Source organism: Alligator mississippiensis, chromosome 1 (assembly GCF_030867095.1).
Source record: "Alligator mississippiensis isolate rAllMis1 chromosome 1, rAllMis1, whole genome shotgun sequence".
NCBI lineage: Eukaryota > Metazoa > Chordata > Crocodylia > Alligatoridae > Alligator > Alligator mississippiensis.
In genome coordinates, this window is record NC_081824.1 from 368,358,556 (window position 1) to 368,380,965 (window position 22,410).

At 40.4% G+C, this 22,410-nt stretch overlaps 1 long non-coding RNA gene across 4 annotated transcripts in view; it reads left to right on the forward strand.

Annotated features, from left to right (window-relative positions):
• LOC132247784 (uncharacterized) overlaps window positions 1-22,410 on the forward strand; it is a 186,690-nt gene that overhangs the window by 153,004 nt on the left and 11,276 nt on the right. For 3 of the 4 annotated variants that reach the window (XR_009459217.1, XR_009459218.1, XR_009459220.1), the window contains 3 exons: window positions 4,274-4,497; window positions 9,856-9,937; window positions 13,004-14,741. This is a non-coding gene — a long non-coding RNA (uncharacterized LOC132247784). Of the gene's footprint in view, window positions 1-4,273; window positions 4,498-9,855; window positions 9,938-13,003; window positions 14,742-22,410 lie in introns of those variants that run through there. The other variant, XR_009459219.1, reaches the window with a different exon arrangement.

A 22,410-nucleotide genomic window follows, 5' to 3' on the forward strand; every position in this document is an offset into this window, starting at 1 on the left:
CATCCAGATGCACTCCCTGTGCCAGGAGCAACACGCACAGTAGGACAGCATCTAGGAGGAGCTGCTCCGGGCAGAGCAGATGTGTCTCTGGGAGGCCTGAGAATACCACCAGCAGGTCCTGGCCAAGTTCCTGGAAGAAGTGTAGGGTGGGAGGGTGGCCCTGCAGCAGCTGGTGGCAGAGATAAGGGAGGAGTGATGGCTGGCCCTGGACTGCTACAGGATGCTAAGGCAGCTGTGGGTCTCCATTGACACCACTGTCCAGGAGGAGCGTGAGGTGTTGTAGCAACTCCTGGCCACCAACCCCACCCTGGCCACTTCTGCTGCTGCTGCACCCCAGCCTGTACCAGAAGCAGAGGTACCGGTCCCCCCCCCCCCCCGGAAGCCTGCACCCCACCACCAGAGGCAGGACCCAGCTGGGAGCATTTTGCCTACCTGGTGGTTTGCTGACACCCCAGCAGGGCCCATAGGCCTGCCGTAATCATCAAAGGGCACCGCTTCTGCCCCCCCGCCAATCAGTCATGGGCCTAGCTGCATCAGCTGCTACTGAGAACTGTCTGCCCTCTTCCCCAGAGTAGCAGAGACCCCGGCCATGTTGGCATGGTCCTTGCACATAGGGTGGTGGCACACAGGGCAGAGGCCAGGCTCAGGGCCAAGGGGCTGCTAACCCCTGATTCCCTCCTCCCTTTGTCTCCTCCCCTGGTATTTCCCCTGGTTCTAAGGACACTTTCTCTTCCCCTGGTGCTTGTGTAAAGAGTTTTCATTTATTTCTGGCTTTGAATGGGTTTGTACAGGGGGTGCTGGGTGAATGGTTGTGGAGTTGTGGAAGGTCTCATGTGGGGTATTGTTGGCATGTTGAACTGTTGGTGCTAGGGAAGTTTTGGGGAGATGGAGGGGGAATAAAGTTGCTTTTGTTTTTACAACAGCTACACTGTCTATGTTGTTGCAATCCTGGCAATAGGTGGGGATGAAAGTCCCTAGATTGGGGGGGCTGGTGCCATATGTAGGGGGGTGGCTGCAGATCAGCGGTGATGGCCTCCTGCACTCTGATTCCCATGGGCTGCTGTCAGAGGAGGTGGTTCTCACCTGCAATAAAGTTCATGGCTGGCTGGCTCTGCTGGCACTGTTGCTGGATGCATTGTGATACACACATGGCTGGATGTATATTACAGGGTTTTACATTTTACCCACTAACTCCTTAATTGAACCAATAACTTGTGTTTGATTTAAGTCATAACTTGTATTTGAATAAAGGATATTCTAGAAAGGCATCTAGGATTAACTTGAAGACCTCACGTGACAAAGAAACTATCCAATCCTTTGGTAGTTTGTTCTAATAGTTAATCATCCTCACTCTAAAAATAATTTAAGTTGAATCTATCTGGCTTTATCTTTCTATCCTTGTTTCTTGTTGTGCCTTTTTCTGCTGGATTAAGGAGTCCCTTAGCACCCTAGTATTTTTTTCCTGTAAAGATGCACGCTGTAATCAAGCCATTATCTTTTTAATAAATTTAACTGGTATCTCATTTTAAAGCATTTTCTCCAGTCCTAAAGCCATTCTCTGGCTCTTTTCTACACTATCTACATTTTTTCAGCATCCTTTTAAAAATGTGGATACTAGAGCAGAACACAGTATTCAGTCTGACTAATGCTGAGTACTAAAATAAAGTCATCTCCCTTCTTTTCACTACATGTCTGTTTATACATCAAAGGATCCCACTAGCCATTTTTGGGCACTGTGAGATCCTGCTGAGTTGCTTGTCTACTGTAACCCCTTACATAAATTTTAATATTATAGCTATGCAGGGCACAATGTCCATTCTATATGCAGGGCCTGCATTCCTTGTTTCTTGTCATATTTTTTTGGCTGTAATAAAAATATAGTTCCTTTTTGAGAGGTGTTTATGTAGGCTTTTTTTCCTAGTTCTTTTTTGTCTATATCCTTTGTGGTTGTGTTTCTCTCTGCTTTACAATAATCTGTATTGTATCTCTGGCCTTCATAGAGCTCACCAATCTAGCATACCCTAGTTCTCTGTCTTGTACCTTTACTTCCCTTCATTAATTGACATTCCCAGTTATCATGGTTTTAGAAAGCAGCACACTTTGAAGGAACATTTGTCAAATGCACAATGAGCCCCCTTTTCTGTTTGTCCAGACCTGAAAATAATTGGGAAAAGTAAGTAATGATACTGAATTATCTGAGGCGAAGAACTATCACCCAAAGAACCTTGTCTGAATTATCTGAGGCACACAAGCATGCAACACAAGACTACAGGACAAGAGGGCACCTGAAAACATTAGTAGGAATAACAAGATATTGATAAACTATAGGGGATTAGATTAGACAGGGGATAAGGACCACTGAAAACTGAAAGAAGATGACCTTAACTGGAGACGTGATAGGTGTTAAAGTAAAAAATAAATGTCCATTAAATAGCAAGTAATATATCCAGCCATATAACCTAAGATCATGAACACTGCCTGGGAGCAAGGGTGACAGTAAGATAAGCACTAGAATTGTTTTCACAAAATTAACCTAAATAAACCAGTAAGCAAAGATGGTTTTAAAATTTAAAAAAAAACACTTCTATGACCACCTAGCAATACCATTAGTTCACACATTCCATTTGTCACTATTGCCAGGCATAGCACCAAATGAACAAAATCTAGTATTTATTTTACAATATTTAAAAAAAAAGGAAAAATAAAGGTATAAACTAGATAGCCTTGCACCAGCCAATCTAATATCATCCCAAGTGCAATTTGGGATAAGTTTGTAATGACAGTTAAATGGAATGCAGATGGTTTTTACCAAAAAAGATAATGCTTGATACCCTAGGCTACAAACAGATGTCATCCTTGTAGTGGAATCAGCTGTATTGGGATCTGTCCTAGCATAGCTGATCTGCCTTGTTGGGCAATACAGATGTCACCCATTATCCTGAACTGTGGCAGTGCCATATGCATGCCCAGGGAATCCCTTGCCAGGTGATTCTTGGGGCACATCTCTGCAAGCAAAGAAACCCAGAGAAATGTTGCCAGGACTTCAGGGTTCCAGGTTGAAGCCGACCCATCCACCACGACTCTCTGGGTGCAACCCTCCAGCCAATTCGCCACCCACCGGACTGTGTAGTCATCCAAGTCACAGCCTCTTAACTTGTTCACCAGTATGGGGTGGGATACTGTATTGAAGGCCTTCCTGAAGTCTAAGTATACGACATCCACCCCTCCTCCTGTGTCCAGGCGTTTTGTAACCTGGCCATAAAAAGAGACTAGATTGGTCAGGCACAATCTGCCTGCCACGAACCCGTGCTGGTTTCCCCTCAGCATAATTTGTCCTGCCGGGCTCTCGCAAATGTGAGCCTTGATAATTTTTTCAAAGACTTTGCCAAGGATGGAGGTGAGACTGACTGGCCTATAGTCAGAAGGGTCCTCCTTCCTCCCCTTCTTGAAAATGGGGACCACATTGGCCCTTTTCCAGTCCTCCGGAGTTTTGAAGTGATGGGAGCCCAAGAAGGGTGGCTGTGCCTTAAGGAAATGATTCTTTGGGCACAAAGCGAGATGATCCCCGTGCGAGGTAAAAGAGGGAAAGGGGCCAGGAGGCTTCCCTGGCTGGCCGCAGAAATCCAGGGCAGCCTAAGGGCCAAAAGGGGAGCATATAAAAAGTGGAAACAGGGAGAGATCACCAAAGAGGAGTATACCTCCTCTGCTCGTGCTTGTAGGGAGGCAGTTAGACGGGCCAAAGCTACCATGGAGCTGAGGATGGCATCGCAAGTAAAGGACAACAAGAAATTGTTTTTTAGATATATAGGGAGTAAAAGGAAGGCCCAGGGAGGAATAGGACCCCTGCTAAATGGGCAGAAACAATTGGTGACGGACAGGGGGGACAACGCTGAACTCCTCAACGAGTTCTTTGCCTCAGTGTTCCTAAGCGAGGGGCACGACAAGTCTCTCACTGGGGTTGTAGAGAGGCAGCAGCAAGGTGCTAGACTTCCATGCATAGACCCTGAGATGGTGCAGAGTCACTTGGAAGAACTGGATGCCTTTAAGTCGGCAGGCCCGGATGAGCTCCATCTGAGGGTGCTGAAGGCACTGGCCGACATCATTGCAGAGCAACTGGCGGGAATATTTGAACGCTCGTGGCACACGGGCCAAGTCCTGGAGGACTAGAAAGGGTTTATAGATCTCACCTTGCTCTAGCGTCTTTTAAAAATTTGCTATAGATGTTTATGTATATTCTCAGAATGGGTTATGGATGTCATATGGATTTTTACAGGGCTTTTACCTTTATGAGGGTCTCTCATGAGCCAGTTGGAACTAAGAAGAAACCTTCTGTCAGAATCTTTGGCTCTGAGTGACTGCTGAGCAACACACAGTACCAGGTATAAAACAAATAAAGAAAACACCCAGAATGCAAGAAAGGAGAAACTCTCCAAATGAGAAGGACAGTGCTCTAACTTCAAGCCACAAGTGCCACCAAAAAAGTAAGATAGTCAGAAGGTAGGTTTATTTTTACCAATATCTGGTTCTGAAGCATTTGATATTTATAATAATTTTAATTTAATGCAAGCAAAGTAGGCTAAACGTGAAACAAAAATTTGAGGAATACAGAAGAGATTATTAAACAGAGAGCACAAAAAATGTGAAGCATAGAAGAGTTTCTGACTGATATAAGATGGAAATTCAAACTTACCAATCTAGAGGTCTTATTCCCTAGTAAGAGACCTGATCATATCTGGGATCTGGGGCAAAATTCTCAGAGGAATTACTGAAGAGGTACTCTGAAATGCAGAATGTGATTGAAAGTGATTGAATTTGCCAACCAAGAAAGCCATCCCATCCAGACTGAAGGATAGAGTCTGGATCTTAAATTGTGAGCAAGAAAAGAATCCAAATACAATAAAAGAATCTCACTGTAGAAAGAGATGCAGAGCCCCAAAACTGTAGCCAAAAAACAGTACATGGAACTGTGTGTGCAGTAGGAAGAAACAGAAGCTAGGACAATAGCTTTGGAAAAAGATGCACTCTACAAGAATTTGCAAGGCATAAAACAGTGTGCATCTCGTGGACAAACATGATGACAATCGCACCACTAGCTCAGATGAAATCTTCACGGGGCAAGTGACAGTCTTACTGCTGCAAAAGATAAAAAGATCTATTGGCTTGAAATCAATTTTATTGTACAGCTTGTAATAACACCACGGGGAAAAGTACCCATTATTGGTCTAAAAGATGTCAAGCCCTGTTTTCAGAATTCACTGAAGGGAAGAGGAAGCTCTCAACAGAGTACAGCATAGAGCAGGGGTGGCCAGAGTTACTCACCCTGGGAGCCACACCCAATCCTCCACCAAAGTCAGCGGGGGGAGGCGTGCTGAATGACCTGGTGTGGCAGCAGGGGGGGTGCTTCTCCACCAGAGCCCCACATACTTCTCCCCGAGGCAGCAGCCTGGTGTCCCCCAGAACCGCCTTGGGGAGAAGTGGGCGGGGCTTCGGTACATTTTTCCTGCAGTAAAGTAAACCATAATAATATCGTTTGCATTTTAAATATCTACTTATTAAGGGTGTGAGAAGTGGGCCCTATTTGATTCGGATTTGAATTTGACCCGAATCAGGAACAGCGATTCGATTTGTTGATTTGGATCACTGTCCCTGATTCCATTTGGCCAAATCCGAATCTGAAGATTCAATGCTGATTCAGAGAATCAGCAATTTGGACATAGACACAGCTTTAAAAATTTTTTCTACATGCCTTGAGGTACCAGCATGGCTCATGATCGCTGTGATGCTGGGGCACATGGAGCATCCCACAGGAGTGTGGGGGGGCCCTCCACATGCTCGGCAGCGAGCTCAGAAGTGAACCAGAAATACTTCTGGTCCACTTCCGAGCTTGCTTGGGAGTGCATTGGGGGCCCCCCTGCACTCCCCCAGCTTGGTGATCGGCTGTAGGGGGCCCCCAGATGTCCCCCCAGACCCAGGAGGTGCCAGTCGCTGAGCCGAGGGGGCACAGGGGGACCCCCTGCATGCTCGCTGGCGGACCCAGAAATGGACCGGAAGTGCTTCTGGTCCACTTCCAGGTCTGCTGCTGAGTATGCTGGGGAGCCCCCCATGCTTCTGTGGAACACTCCATGAGCCTCAGCATCACAGCACTCACAAGCTCCTGCTACCTAGAGGTATGTAGAAAAAACATTTAAAGCTGTATCTATGTCCGAATCTCTGAATCTTTCTGAATCTCTCTGAATCGATTCAGAGGTTCTGATTTGATTTGGAGAGATTAAAGGGTCCTCTGTTTCGATTTGGATTCAGAGATTCAGCCACCGAATTGGGCTGAATCTCCTACAAGTGAACTTTGGTCAACAAGGTTGGCCTAAAGATAGGTTATTCTTTTCTGTTCCATTTCTTTTATTAGGAAAGACATTTCTTCCAACCTTCCTGAATTCACTGCAGCCTTTTCAGCATTCTCATGTCCTTTCAAGTGGCTTTCTTTCATTTTTTGTGAGCAGCTGTAAATACCAGATCTTTCTGTTTTGTCTGACTTAATTCATGTTGTTTTCCTGCCCCTCTCATTCTCCCTTTAGATTAGTATTCAATATGGTGAAATGTGTTAGTTCCTGAAGAGATGCAACCTTGCCCAGGTGCTTGCCAGTTTACATCTTCTTGTATTTTTCATCCCGTTCTTTCTTTTTTTTTTCCAGGGCTTCTTTGATCGGCATTTCCTTCACTTTCAAATAATCTTGTCTAACTTAAGAGTTTCAGTTTTACTGCTTTGCACCTTTTTCCTTCCCATACTGCATTTTAAGTAAAGCCACTTGTTTCAGTCTTTCCTTACTTTAACATTAGTTTTCTATGGGAGCAGCTTCTCTATTATCTAGGTGTGCTATGATTCTTTGTCAAGGAATAGCTTTTAGCTTTATAGGATCATAGGAAAGTAAGATTGGAATGGCTCTCACAAGGTCATCTAGTCCATTCCCCTGGTTCATCCCTGACTAAACCATCCAAGTTAACTGTCTGTTCAACCTACTCTTTATTTCCGAGGATGGAGATTCTACAGTTTCCCTAGGTAGCCTATTCCAGTGTTTGACTACCATCAAGCCAGAAAGTTCCTCCTAATCTCCAACCTAAGATTTCCAAAAGCAAAAAGCAGCTATCAATCTCATACACTGTCTTTATTTTCACTTTACATTTCTGCATATAACAGTTCAATGGACATTACAAATAATTTTTTCTTGCCTTCTCCTTTGTATTTCTTGTTTTTCAAGATAGCTTGAGTTAAAAATAATGGGAAATATTACCTAGGTAAATGAACTGCTTTGAGTTTATGAATATTCAACATTACTTAAAGTTTGCTGCATGTTTAGATAACCACAATGCTAGGCATAATGGTAGTAATTTTTAGGACTACAAAAAACTGTATGGCCTATATCCTGGTTGTCCAGCTGGTGGCCTGTGGGGTGCATGCAACTTGCAAGCAGTTAACAAGTGGCCAGCAGGCCCTTGCAGCAGCCTCCTTTCCCACTTCTTCACATTAGGGGATGGCTTTGGGGAAAGGGGGGTCATTGATACAGCCTGACAATCTGAACAGTGGGAAAAGAGGATCCCAGAGGTCCACCCCTACAGTATATGGCTTGTACAGTGTACAGCCCAGAGTTCATATCCTGGCCCCACATGCAGGCCCTGGTTGCGCTGAAGTTGGACAGCCTTGACCTATACACATCAATCTGGTTCTGGCACAAGAGATGAGGAGTAGGATCAAAGTCCCCAATGCCTCTCAATAACCACATGGCATATCCCCTTTCTCAAATATTGCAAAAGCTCAAATGCATAATGGAACTCTGAAGGCATTTGGAAGATTTGTGGAAAGAGAACAAAACAAGGGGCCAGGCAGAAAGTGGACTTCATGTCATACGTGTCTACCTCCTGGTAGTAGATTTCTAGCTACAAATCTGCTGACACATTAATGCTGCCAATTGCTGTCCTAACTTTCTTAGTATTGCAGTGAAATGGGGTTAATGCACAACTATACTATGGGAGGGAGCTATGGCAGCCCAGTAAAAAAGAGATGGGCAAGTCTTCCATTAATTGTTTTTCTGAATCCTGGGCCTTTGTGGGATTTGAAGGGCATGCCTCAAATTGATCTCACTAAAAGATTTCCTCATTAGCAACTTAGAGTGAACTTAGTATAGAGGTAGTTGGAAATTTTTTGGTAAAATGTTTTTTGGACAAAAATGATTTTCCACTAAGACCAAAGCATTTTTAAAGTGTCAATTTTGAATTCAAAATCTAAAACAAAAAGTAAAGTTTGTAATTTTGAATTGTTTTTGTAAATCTGGAATTTTAACTACTACTGTAAATGACATATCATGAAATAATGAAAATTATATAACAAAAAATTAAATAATACTCATGACAAAATGTTATAATTCTGAAATGAACAATTTCTGAAACATTTTTCATATTTTTGTGTCATTACAAAAATATTTGCTTTCTTGCTCACCTGAGAAATTGAATTGCATTTCTTTTAATTATCTTTCTAGTACTAACACACTTTGCTCACTACTTAGCAAGTTAGCATCAATATGATGAGCGCAAAAAAAAATTAAGTGATCCAGTCATCTCTTTATACGGTAACCCTGTCCACTTCTCTTGTCTTATATCATCTCTACTTTCATTATGTTATAGTGTCTAAACAGGATTGTAAGTAGTTTTGAAGCCAGGACTGTATGTTTTCTCTCTACAGTACTATGCCTACCTATTGTACTGTATATTGATGTTTAAAATATAAAATAACTGTATTATTTCCAATATCTTTTCGGTAACAAAAATCAGCACTTTCTCTATTTAAGTATCATTATAAAAAAAGGTTTACCTAGGCATGTCAGTAGCTGGGCTGCTGACAACTGAGATGGCAGCACAGTGGCTGCTGTTTTTTTGTGCTTCCTCCTAACTTAGCACCTGGGCTGTCACCGTGGTCACCCCGCTTAGCTATGCTACTGATTATAAGTGACTCACAAGCATCAAGGTTATTCATAAAGTCAAAAGCAAGAAATGAAAAATAAAGCTTCTCACTAAATGATCCCCATTTTTCTACTGTACCTCCCTTTCCAATCCCCAGCTTCAAATTACTAAACACAGCCACTGTTCTGTATGCCTGCCTTTTAGATTGTAAACTATTCAGGGCAAGGACTATAGCTTTCTGTATTCTACATGGTAATAATATATGTAACTGAAGAAATTGAAGAAATGGTAGTTGCATCTCATTACACAATTTAAATAGATGTTGTTTGTAATTAGCAATACACCATTTGTGAGTTAATAGTTTTTATGATCAACAAAATGAAGAAAAGTGAAATGATTGTCTCAGTTTATTATTACATTTGTCTTCCAATTCAAAATGTATTATTTATCTAATAAAATCCTACACTAAGTACAGGCAAAGGGTACACTTTTACGGTGCAAACAAGAAATATGAATTTCTTTCAGCCAACAAAGTCTAGAAGTCAATGAAGCAGGAGTTAGGGTTAAATAAACAGATTAAAGAATGGGGCATAAGTGCATGATTAAAGTTAAGCACATACTGAAATGCTTTGCTGAACTGAGACTTATAGGGGAACACTGATCATTTTTAAATTTGCAAATCCTCCATGTTAAAGTATGTTAAAGTACCACTGATACCAAAATAAGCATATAATGACATCATGTTTTCAATTCTTATAAATGTATAGCTGTTATTTTTAATAGAAATACAAATGCTTTCTTACTGTGTCCAGTGGGATTCATTGTAATGACAGTCCTGTCCATAATTTTCCAGCATAGGTAAGAGACAAAATGCATTCTCTCTTTTTGTATCTTCTTATGGTTTAGAAACGTGGACTACATATGCTAGGCATATCAAGAAACTGAATAGCTTCCACAGTGGGGATCGCCCCCCGCCTGGCAGGAGCCAGTGAGTCGGGACTTTTTTCTTAAAGGGCCAGGAGTTGGGGCGGGCAAGGCAGCCATGGTAGGGGCTGGGACAGTGGGCAGGGATCGGGGGGGCTCGTGGCGGAGCCCTCGACATGGCTTAGGGCAGTGGGGGGCAGCCGGAATCCCCCCCAGCCTGGCAGCAACTGGTGAGTGCTGGCTTTTTTTATTACTTTTTTAAAGAGCTGGGAGCTGGGAGAGCAGGCAGGGCAGCCATTGAGAATGGGCGGAGCATGGGGCCAATATGGAGATTCAGCCAATTTGGCTGCAGCCAAATCTCTGAATCAGTTTTGGCTGAATCGATTCAGGACAGTGATTTGAGTCATCGCATCGAATTACTGTCCCCCAAATTGGCCGAATCCAAATCCAAAGCGAATACTAGCTGCTTCGTGCAGACCTACAATACAGTATTAACCTGTCATATTAGTTCTGACTTTTGATATCCCTAAAGGCAGTCACTACTTAAGTAAAAAAGAGGGAGGTGTCTGTAACGGCACACATAGCCTTTCACTTCTATATCACTGGTTCAAATCCAACTTAGGTAACTAGAACTGGTGCCTTCAGGTCAATATATGAGGGACAGTGTTGAAATTATGTCTGGAAATGTGTATTACTACTGATTTCAAATATTTTAAGGATAAACATTAAATTTTAGTGTTTGAGGATGTTAGTAATGCATTTCCATGACAGTGGGAACTTTACTCAAGTTTTTATTATTGTATATTTTAAATGTTGTATTTCCAAGGTAAATCACAACTCCCATAAATTTAATGACAGTTAATTTGTTTGACTATGAAATATGTAATACCACCTTGTAAACATTATGCTTTGATGTATGGAAGTATTATTTTAAATATTTATCCACTTTCTCACACCAAAGTTCTCTATGGCTCTGTCATTCTCAAGCTGCCTTAGGTCTTGTCTACATTATAGCAGCCTAGAAGCTATTCTAACTTACAGAAGCTGGTTACAATCCCTCAAGAAACCAAACACCAGCTGTGAATTGAAAGATTGGAGCTACACTCTACCATGCCCCATCCATGCTATTTTCTTTTCCTAATACACCCATGTTAAGGGATGCAGGTAATGTAGAAGTTGGCTCTGCTTTATACTGGCAGAGACATCCCTCAACCCAAGGATTTCTGGTAGCTGGCCAGATTCCTAATATTCAGGCCTCCGACACACATTACAGATTAATCACATGTTAAATAGTAACCCAGCCCCATGTCCAACTCTACCTAAGGTGTTATAATGTAGTAAACAAGCTACAAAATGATTCCACATTATATGTGAAATAATTTGTGGAATCGCTTTGGCTAGGGACAGACATTACACATAAACCAGTTTAAGTGATCAGAAACTGGTTTAAACTTGTAACAGAACAGATGTTCAGTGCACATAAACCAGTTTGAAAATGGCTGAAACTGGTTTGAGATAAACTTGGTTGAATGTAGTATCAGACTTAACTGATTTGGCTCAAACCGGTTTCTGTCCCAGACCCCTTGCTGGTTTAAGATAAGTCAGACTCCCCCAGCATCCCCATATGTTGTCTGGGTTGGGCAGGGCTCTCTGCTTCACAGGAAGTCTGGCCCTTCCCCTCCGCTCCCTGGCTGCAGGTCCAGCAGAGATTTGCAGGCACAGAGAGTCTGCCTGGCTTCTCCCTGCTAAACAGGGATTATCCCCCCCCCCACCCCTCTGTCTTATGCAGACACCTCAGCATTAGCTAGCAGACCACATGCTGGCTATGGTTTGTGCTGTGTGAGACAACAAAGGCAGACAGGCTTTTTGGAGCTAATCAATAGGTAGCTTAATGTCCTTCCTTGGAAAAGCTGTTTAAAAGAGCTTGGTGAGAGGCTTTGTTTTCTTAATGGGTTGATCAACACTGAGTTAGGGATGATAAACATTCCCTGCTGAGCTGCTCAGTAGCAGGAGAATAATCAGAGCATCCTGCCTGGGCCTGGCCATGCCCCCCTCAGCTCAGCACTATGAAGCAAAGGGAGGGCTGCTCTAGCACCCCCTGGCTTCTAGCCTGAGCCACTGTAGGCATGTGCCTGCTTTTTTAGAATGACAAGGGAATGTATATCCACCTCCAAATTGATTCAAGCTTAGAGTAACCTAAAAAGATTGAATCAATTCAGGCACAGGCTTTTTGAATGTCTGTCCCTAGACTTTGTGGCTCATTTGTATCACACCTTAATTTGGATATGTGGCTGTGCCCTGGAAGCTGCATAAACCATCTGTGCCACAGAGCTGGGTGGCACATGTGATTTTATAGCTCACCCTACACTGAGACCTTTCAAAACCACGTGTGCTGCTCAGATGTGCAGCACACATACTTTTATAGCTCCCCATGCACCAAGCTGATTGTTGGCTGGGGCTGGGGGCTGGTTTGGTTTCCAGCCCTGACTGACAATCAGCTGATTGGTTTCATCTTGCTGATTCAAGGAGAGCCAGGGCTTCTGAGCTCAGGTTCCCCCTGCACCAGCAAGTAAGACATGATTGGGACCAATCCTTGATCTCAGAATTGTGCATCCTGCCATACACAAATGGCATGGCAGGAGACACAATTGTTGGGATCAAGGATCAGATCCTATGTTGTCTTAAAGTAAGCATGTCTATCAGGGGCCCCAGGCAGCACAAAGACACCTGTCTAGACCAGAAACAGCTTACACTTTACAAGACAAACATCACTTCACATGAAATCATTCCCTCCAATGATTACATTGAACATATATATCCACAGGATGTTATGAAGGGGGACCTGATTATCAGACTGATAATGTGTAAACCGTGGTCCCATTTTCTACTCCTGACTATTTCCAGGCACAGTATGTCTCATTTGCATTTTTATCTACCTGATTGAAATCACTGGGGATGCTTACATAAATGAGAAGACTTACATGAGTTTCCTCTCATATCATTTAAATTCCCTTTTGTAGTCTTCAAGTACTATACTTACTATAGTACTATAACAAATAGTCAACTTTTCCATATGATCAGGAACTTGGACAGACCATCCACTCAGCCACTTTTCTCATTGTATTTTCAGCCCTTTCCACAATTCTAAGCACTGGGAAGAGATGAGAGGAGCAAAATAAGGATGAAAGACCTAAAGGACTTGAAGACGGCTAGAACTTTCCAAAGGGGATGGTACGGAACACACAGCTGAAAACAATTCTTATACAATAGGAAAAAAAACAAAGCAGGAAAAGATTGCTATGGGTGCATCAGAGGTTTTTTAGAGACTGGTAATGAAATTAGAGTCACATAAAAAGGAGATATTACAGTTACCAGGAAAATTCTTTATAAGACATACACATAGGGGCCAAGTTAGAAGACAAAGATACAAATTAAAAGACTATTTGGATGTAAAATGTAACAAGAGAATTATTTATTCACTATTTAAGAAGAAAGAAAATGACAAAGGATCAAGAAGGCCTGTTACTTGCCAGAGAGAAAACAAATAACAGACCCAAGGAGGCTCTTCTACTAGGAGGAAGATGGCCAGAGCACAGATGCCAAATAATAGCAAAGAAAAGTAAAAGATTGACGAGGTAGAAAAGATTTGAAACTGTAATTTGAAAGGAGGGAAACTAATGAGATGCATAGACACAAGAAAGCTGTTTCCGACCACTGGATCTGTAAAGAGCAAAGCTTTTGCACAAAAAGACAATAGTGAGTGTAGAGAATGATCTTTAAAATAATTAAATGAAATCCTCTGAGAATGTCATTTCCAATAGTAATAGGGTGAGTATATGAGGAATTTCCCTTTCTAGCCACGGGCATTTTTACGCAACCTCTGGCCAGGACTCGCATAAAAACTTAAAAGCAGAAAGACAACTTGCACAAAAACAGTAAGTAGGGAGCAGCTACTCACTCAGCATCCAAAAGGATAGTTTTTCACACAGACCATTTTCCTACATTCTTACCCACAAACATCTCTCCATTTGTACTATTAGATTCATATCTCTGCCAATTGCAGAATATATCTGTTCAGAGACAACTTTTATCCATACTGGCACCAGCATGGAGTTTGCAGTGTTTCTGCTTTTCAGAGATTAAAAAGAAAAGGAAAAAAAAGTGTGTAGGCCAAAGAGTAATAGAATGTAGGATACAGCTTAACAGAATAGCACTAATATACTGCCTCAGTTATCTGATACCATATGCTGAGGTAAGATACCCATATGGAAATACATCATTTATGAAGGTATGGGTTGCTGTTATAAATTTTTCTGCCATTTATGGGGGAATTTATAAAGAACTATTTTATGAACTTGCCATTATAACTGAAACAATTCTATTTCTTATGGGACTGTAAAGTTTAAATTGTGGGTTGTTAACATTTTAATGAAATCAGATTTTCCTCATCTTCTTAGAATAATGGCTGAAATGTACATATAACATAAGTTGTGTGGCAATGTGTAGTAGGAAAAAGCCTATCTCCTTAAGAAATGACAATCCAAATAAACAGACCCTTTCTCAAAACAGAGGCAAAAGGAATTATTAGCTCCATTTTACTGACACAGGAATTTGCTAATGAAACTTTTTTCTTTGGAAAATATGGTGTCATCAACACCAAAACTACTTGAAGGAAAGGGCTAATTCTGATGAATCTCTGGATTTAAAAAACTGGATAGAGGTTTTGAAATTGTTGAAATATCCAGTTTTTATATCTTCAAAGTGAAAAAATTGTTTTCCGGTTCAAAAGAACTCCTCATTTTGAAATTTTAGTTTATGTAAAAGGTTAAAACTGAAATAAAATGTTTCAAAAAGATTGAAACAAAATATTTCCACTGTCCTAATCTGTTTTTGTTTGTTTGTTTGTTTGTTTGTTTGTTTGTTTTTTCAGATTGCTAGTTCACATATATTTTGACTTGATTGGAAAAAAATCAAAACTTTCACAGCATGGGAAAACCAGCTTGAGTACTTGAGGTGAAATTTTATGTAGGGCTAAAAACTCATCCCAGTCCAATACCTTAAATACAAGATCATCTTTCCTCTTTGAAGACCATAACAAATGCATACCTCCAGTCTTCAATAACCCAGTAAATCAAACCCATGAACTGGAAATACCTTCTAGCAGTAGTACGCTTACTAGAGACAGTCAACATTCAAGCTGATGAAACTAGAAAGACTTACCTTTCTACAGTTAGGCAAAAATAACCTTACTTATCTGGGCCAACATAGATGGACTTTAAAGAATGAACTATTGCAAGTAAAATAATATCATATCTGTACTTACAGCTTAGTTCACATTAATATAAATATGCAAATTCAAAATCAAAATTAAGTATGTTCATGTGAGCGAGACCTGAGAATGAATAGATTCCTCTATGGACAAGAAAATAGCATAGATGAGTGGAAATCAAACTTACGACCTGATTGGTGTGGGTCTTTCAATTCTCTGAATTTTACCGAACAAGAAGGTTTTGCATCTGCTTACAAAATTAATATAGTATCTATTTTCCCCACAAGGCATATATATGTTTCCTTTTTAAATAATATCTTACATAGTGCAGAGTCTTTTATACTAAAAGAAAAAGTTTTACAAACAGCATGCCTGTTGGAGCTGATGTAAGAGTAGATTTTTTTTCTAACATTGATTCAAATTTTTAGCAGAATTTTGATTTGAACATACCCTGAACACTTTCTTGCCTTCCATGAACATTCAACCTCTGAAGTTTTACTGAGACAAGCACTTATGAATGGTGACTATTAAGTCAATACTTTAATATGCACTGAAAGTAAATTCTGAATTCTACAATCAATTATTGTATTGGAAATCGGCATTGTGTTGGCTACTCACATGGATCACCAGAAAACTGAAACAATACCACATGACTTGTATAACTTAAAAGTTCAAATACTAAATATTAAAAAACAAAGAGATACAGAGGGAGAGAGCATTGTAATTTCAAATTCAAATTTGAGAATGTTGCAATTCGTTAGTGGAGATTTTCCAAACAGATAAAGAATAAAAAAATCAATAACTTGTGTATTTGACACACATTGTAAAATAATGGTTCTTAGTACTATTTAAGGTATCACCTCCTGCATTATTTAAAATAAGCCAACTAAGACATGACAGAAGCAAGACAGCAAGTTGATTACTCAGTTGAAAGAGGGAAAATTATGATTAAGGGGCCAGATTCAAATAAGAATGCAGACATCTAAAAGTTAGTTGCCATAATGATCTTGTAGCAGTGATGATCTAGAATTATGAAAGAGGCAAGGATTTCTTAGGGCAATATCTTTTATAGGACCTGAAGAAGAATGCCTTGGATTTGAAAGCTTGTCTAACTCTATCCCAACTACATAGTGGGTGGATCTACATGTGTCTCTCTGACTGCACAGTAAGCGTTGTTACTGCACAGTCCCAGTGGCACACGGGGCATTTCTGACCCTACACTACAGTAACAAGCTACTGCACAGTAGCTCATTGCTACTGAGCAGTAGCATCGGTGTTAAAGTTTGTGCCCAGCAATGCTACATCACTGTACTGATGAGCTACAGTGACCTTGCATCTTGTGTAGATGCACCTAGTTTGTTCTGTACAAGATATCACCTAAGAAACCATTACCTCTTGCCATAATGGCTAACTTCTGGGTACCTGTTCCCCCATCACTGGAATCCAGAACTTTAAATAGTGCCTTGGGGAGAAGTAGGGGCTTCAGAAAAGGATCCAAAACAGCTCTCTGGGGCTATTAAAAATTCTCTGTTATCCTTCATAAAAGCAAAAGTTTACCTTAAGGTATCTCAATACCACTCAATTACAGCTCTAGGCAATACTGTACTGTGATGCATTGAGTTCTCTCTGCATGCACTGCCTATCTCCCAATAACTAGTAGTGTCACTGCAAGTGTACCAATAAGCTGTGCTGAGCTCTGAGGGGTAGAGCGTATTGGCTTACAGGCATAACCACAATAAGCTTCTTGTTTAGGAGTGTACATAGAAGAAGCACAGCTCCTCGGTATGCCGGGTACCATAATTGAGCAGTAGAGACATACCCTACGGCAAACGTTCACTTTTTATGTAAAGTGCAGTAGAATTTTTAACATCCATGCAGAGCAGACAGCTTCTCTCTGTGTAGCTCTTATTCAAAACAACCCACACACAGTAAATTCCATGCAACCATAATTATCTATAAGAGTCAGACTTAGCACTTTATGTTTTCACGGTGCTCTACAAACATTAAACTTGAACTAATTAGTAGGTCTGTGTGAATAACTGATGTTTCATTTTGCTGGCAGCTCTGAAATTAAAAAAAAAAACAACCTAAAAGAATGTTTCATTTAGTTTTCAAGCTTTTATTTACATTTTTAAAGACAATTAAAATAAATTTGAAAGGGGCTATCAATTAAAATAAAATATATTCCATTTTGAAAACATCAAAATGAATGGTTTTGAATACAAAAATCTAATATTTTGTTTAAAAACCCTTGAACCACAGTTTTAAAATCTATTGAATGATTAAAATTACTGAATGATTTCCTGAGATCAACACAAATTTGCAAAATGTTTTACTTGAACTAAATTGCATTTTTTGGTGGGGGAAGAAGTTTTGGATGAAAAATGTCTCCTTATTCTGTGAATTAATCCCTATGAAATCCATGTGAAACAGGCAACTGTACATTGTTGTATCCATTTTGCTGATGGTAAAGCAGAAAGGCATGACCAACTGTTTCCCAGAAGAAGGATCAATGTCAGAACCAGATTAGAATTTAAGAAATCAGTTCTTAGTCTACCCCCTTCTGCCTCTGAATGATCAAGAACTGAAATGGCTCTTTCAACCTTCTAACCCCAGATGCCACAGATACAAGAAACCTTAAACCTAATTTTTCCTCCGTGAAAGTTGCCAGAATACATCAAAGTAAGGAGAGACCCTTAGAATTCAGTCTCCTGAAGCTTACAAGCGAAAACTGAAAACAGGGGCCATTGCAAAGGGACAGGAAAGCAGTTGCATCTGACTACTTGAGAACTTCCCAAGTAAAAGAGAACTCCGCAGTGGCATAGAACTCCCTTAGTTGCCCTCTAAATCGCACTTTGTGCATCACCCTTGGTCTTTGACACAAAGCATGTGGGGTAGGTGCACAGCCAAAGCATACTGTTTTCTAGTTATGCTCAGCCTACTCAGTCTCTATGGGGAATGCAAGTACCTGATGTAAACGAGAACAGCCTCTAGCATGCTCTAATTTATGCTGTATATGATGAGGTAAAACTCCATCCTGAGATTCAAGGAGCCAAATATGCCACTGCTAATCAGACCTCCTACCCTGTTGGTAGAACAGAACATATAAGCCTTCAGCTTTTATGAGCCATCAAAAGACAGAACAAGGGTGGTTCACTGTTTTAGACTGAAGTCAGGTGGAAGGCAGGGTGGCAGAGACTGACTGATTTAGCGAGGCATGGACTTTCATAGGCATTGACCTAGTTCAGTAGAAGTGATGTAGCAGAGACTTTTGTGGCACGTTTTATGCATGTTTTTGACTTGTCATTATTAGATCACTATTAGATATACCTCACTATTATATTTACCTCAGGTCTTGTCTAGGGTCCTTTCTCGGGAACCCCCAAAGAGAAAAGCATATCTTCAGGAGGAGAGCTATATTACTTCCCTGCTATCTGGCATTACTTGGTAGATGTAACAGTATGAATACCTAGTTGGCTATCAGTGTGAGAGGTGTAGTGCAGCCAGTAGATACGTAACAAAATTATTACAAGGCATTTTTTTAATGTGTAGCGTATTAGCAAATATTTTTCTGTCAGTTAAAGAAAACATGTGATTTGAATGAAGTATTATATGTACAAGCATTCCATCAGATTTGTAATTAGTACTATTTGTATATGAATGGAAAAATATCTGAGATGTGTCTATGCCCTAGTTAAATTTATTCATGACCATGAGCATTCCCGTTTAGAAAATTAGAGGTTTCCGATGCCTCCTTGACCAATTAATATGGTTTTTTATGTACTTTGAAACTAAAAATATTGTACATATTGTATAGTCAGTAGAAGCAGCACAGAAAGTGGTTAAATGCGGGACAGAAAAAATAAGGGGAAAGATAATGAATTATAGTAAGTGTTTTGCTTGCTAGTAAACAATCAATTGACTATAGGTAGGCTGAGAATTCTGGAGTCTAGTTAATGTGCATTATTGATTAATGTACAGTATATAAACATATTATATATAAAATAAATAATAGAGTACATGTATGCACATATAATATACTTTTCCATCAGTATATAAAATATTTAATTATCTATTTTGCATAATAAAATCAGTCAACATAGTTCTTTACTTTGTTTTATATCAATATGACCTAACTGACTCCAGTGAAGTGATATTGATGTAACAGTGTAGAATCATGCTCGCTGTAACTGTGCATTATTTTTTTTTTGTATCCCATTTTCCCATCTCTCATGTGTCCCTTCTTGTGTTAGCCCCTGATCATGCAAGCTGACCCACATAGTAAAATTCTGTTCCTACCTCCAGCAGCATGGAAGTCAATGCAATGCCACTCAGGTATGAGGAATCTGGCTGTGTCTATATGACACAGGATCTGGGCCTTAACTGATAAGTTATGTGGGACCAGGATTGTGTATGCCTATCAAGCAGGATGTCAGTCCTCATTGCGATCTCTCAGCTCTACTGAAATAGAAATACATGAACTAGTTGAACACTTCAAAAACGAACCAGAGAGATACAGTGAGAAATAACACAAGTCTGTTCCTCCTTGTCTACAATATTTCATAAGGTGCCATTTCAGGGAAAGCATCTGGACATTGTGGGCCAGACTGTGATCCCCTGGGTACTGGTAGCCACTAGACTAGTTTGACTGATGCATTATTCCCTATGTCCTCTTGTTAACCTCTTTTGGGGATAAGTTCTGAAGCCATTCCACACACACAACTCCCATGAAGTTTCATGTTTCAGCTGCCAAATTGGGCCCTTGGCTCAGGTGCAGAACAAGAGCAGCTTCCCAATCCCACATTTCTGATCCCATTAATATAATAATATTTTTAAGCATGGCTCATGCAGGATCACACCCCAGGCTGGAATCAAAAGCCTGAATAAAAAGGGCATCGAATGAAAATACTTTGCAGCTGCCAAGTGTTTTAGCATAAGACTAGCTCCAGTGTTTTATTTTAAAATGTCTCGTAGTGAAATAAAAAATGTTATTCATTACTGCCTGGAGTAAGATTTCATGGCACGTTATATTCTGAAGTAGTTACCACTTTGTTACTGATATGGGATGGTGAAACATCACTCCAGACTCACTTCACTGTACTTTATGTAACCGATCAGTATGTGGAAACCTGCAAGTCCTCTATTCAGTTTGGTAAACATGGGCTTGTCTGTCACTTGTCATTGTTCTTCTTCAAAGTACAGTCGCCACCTTATCTGGCAACAGCTTTCTTAAAGAGTGTACCTCATGTGAAATAATCTCTCACCACTGAGGCCACTATTTCCTTAACACAAGAAGGAACATTTATCTTGCTGTTAATGGTTAATTAATTTTGAAAATGTATATTACAACACAATAAAAAAAAAAAAGAAAAAGAAAAAGCCAAGCTGGACAATAGAGCAAAATGTCCCTTCTTCAAATTGACTCCTATTTAGTTCTTCCAATGTCATCCAAAACACAGATAACTTTTCTTTCATGAATTGTTCTCCTGAATGATTTATACATGTTGTGTTATCTGAGGCCCTTTCCAGGTCCCCTTGTGGTTTCAGCCAGCCATCAGCTGCATAATTGTTAATTTTAACACTATAAAAGGTTCTGATGCCAAGGAGATAAAGCGTTGGTGGAAGAATTAATTGAAATGTATCTTCCAATCACACTGGTTCCCTACTTCCAGTTTCACAAAAATTATACATTGGATTTGAGGTTAAAATAAATTTACATTTGTGCTACCCATACAGCTTTAGGACTAGTAGAAAATAGATAAGTTAATTGTTTCCAAAACCCATAAAGGGTTTACCCTGAGAATAATTCTGGGCAGTCTACTGTTCATAGCCCACAGCACAGTGAGCAGCCATACAGAGGATTCTTCCCAAGCTACAGCAGACATAATTGGTCAGGAGATATGTGACAGGAGTCTTTTACAACAGCAGGAGATAGACTGACAGAAAAAGAACTCAAGCTCCACCAGTATTTAATCTGGATATTAAACACTCTATGCTTCCTAGAGCTACTAATATTTTTTTCAAATGTTTACTGTGCGCGCTTGAAGTGAAGTATTATGAAGTAAAGCCACCAGTTTTTGATTCTTTAATTTACATTTTTATTATAAGTATATAAATGCATACAAAACACATAAAATTAGTTTTAAAGGGCATTTGGAGGAGCACAGTTTGGATAAATGAGTTCAGAGATCATTGAATTTGTATTTAATTTACAGTTAGAGGTATGAAAAAGATTATCCTATTTTAAGTCACTACCCCAAAATGTCTCTAGCATATTGGGTACAGTTCAGTTGTACCTTTGTTTTAGGATCACTGCTGTTACGCAAATGACTTGTCAGCTTCTTGAGATTCCAGGTTTCCTTGTATATTATTCCCTTCAATTTTTTGTATTTTTTGTTTTGGGAAGGGGAAAGGGGGCACATCTACAAGAGACGTTTACTGCACAGTTGACTAATTAGCTGTGCAGTAAATGTCTTGGGGTCTACATGTGCCTTAATTAGGCTGAACTAAATTAATTTACCCTGGAGCAGGACAGTACTTGTATACAAGTAAATACAAGTACTATCCTGCTGTAGAATATAAAACTTCACAGCAGTGCATGTGTAAATGATGGAGGGGCTGGTTGGGACACAAGGGTGCTTCAGTGGGGATGCCTGCTGGTTAGTCTGTGCTGAAGCTCCCTCATGTCCCATCCAGCCTCTCCACAGCACTTTGAGCTAAGGGGAGCAGCTCCGGGATGGCAGGCTGACCCCCAGGGTCCCCTGCCAGCCAAGGCTACTCCGACCTGGCTTCATGGGCTGTACTTGAATAAATTGTGGAGCTTATTCCTCCAGAGTTACTTGTGAAGCTTATTGCTCCAGAGTTAATTGCGCATGTTCAAATGGCGTACCCAGGAGCAATGCAATGAGCTCCACAATTTATTTATGAGCAGTACTAACACATGTAGATGTGCCCAGGGAGAAGCAAGCTGAAACCACTGTTTCAAGCCTCAAAATCTGGGCTAATGCCTTGTCCATAATTTTTGGTACACTTCCCCCAAATAAAGCCTCTTCCTTGCAACAGTCAGCATGCATAAAAATGGACTGTATATTATCTTCTAGACATATGGTCAATGCTGTTCCATAAACCAAAGGATGTTTTAGGAGAGGAGAATTGAACCCTCCTGTCTTAGAAACCTAAGCATTTTTTTCTTTTTCTTTTGGTTTGGTGGGGTTTTTTTTGTTTGTTTCTTTCTTTTTGGGGTTGTTTTTTCCTGTACTGTATCCTAT